This window comes from Mastomys coucha, chromosome X, assembly GCF_008632895.1.
Source record: "Mastomys coucha isolate ucsf_1 chromosome X, UCSF_Mcou_1, whole genome shotgun sequence".
Taxonomy (NCBI): domain Eukaryota; kingdom Metazoa; phylum Chordata; class Mammalia; order Rodentia; family Muridae; genus Mastomys; species Mastomys coucha.
The window spans coordinates 151,161,746-151,162,751 of NC_045030.1; positions in this window are offsets into that span (position 1 = coordinate 151,161,746).

The following is a 1,006-nucleotide window of genomic DNA, read 5'->3' on the forward strand; positions in this document are numbered from 1 at the left end:
CTGCCTACCTCTGCCTCCCAAGTGCTGGGATTAAAGGTGTGTGCCACCACTGCCTGGCTATATTTCACTTTTGAACCACACATTTTAATACCATCCTCCACCTCCATAGGAACAATACTCTCCCTGAATCCATTTGTACCTCTAACATTAGGATTTTTCTGTTGGAACATTTTCTTTTTTAGAGTTACAGAAGTACAACCCTAGCCTTACCTACACTCTATAATTTGGCAATTTAAGTTATAACTTAATTCTGTCTTTGGCAGCACTATCACTTTTTAAAATATTTATTTTTATTTTAGGTGTATGAGTGTTTTGCTTGCATGTATGTCTATGCACCACTTGTGTGCCTACAACAGAGGCCAGAAGAGGGTGTTGGATTTCTTGGAACTCGAGTTACAGATGGGTGTGAGCCACCAGGTGGGTTCCGGGAACTGGACCCAAGACCATTGCAAGAGCAGCAAGTGCTCTTAAGTGCAGAGCTATCTCTTCACCTCAGCAGAATTTTTACTAATATTTTATGAAATTAAAGAATCATATGTAATCGGAGATCTTGTAAGTGCTGATGGCTGGCCAAGTAGGAAATGACAACCTTTTTATCTTTCCTAGGACTTTTGCTTCTGTGAAATAGAACTCTGTCTGAAAGACTCATCTAGAACAGACTGCTGGAGGGGCCACTTTTGAAATCCAGGAAAACGAACTTAGGCTGGAAGCAAAACAAAACTGAAGCCTATAATTTGGCAAGAAAGAGCGCTTAATGAATTCATAATGCAAGTGCAGGATGCGGGCGATGAACAGGGTGTTCTTAGTCACCATTTCTGTGCTTGGTGTTTCTTATAAAAATCACTTTGTGGGGAGGGGCCCCAGAAACCATAGCTCTCCTGAGCCTTGCAACTTTACTGCCCATTGTCTTGTCTTGGCATTGAGAATGTGACAGCCAGTCATTAGATCAGAGTGTGGAAAAGCAGAGACAGGAAACTAGAAGGAATTACTTTTTTTTTTTTTTGAG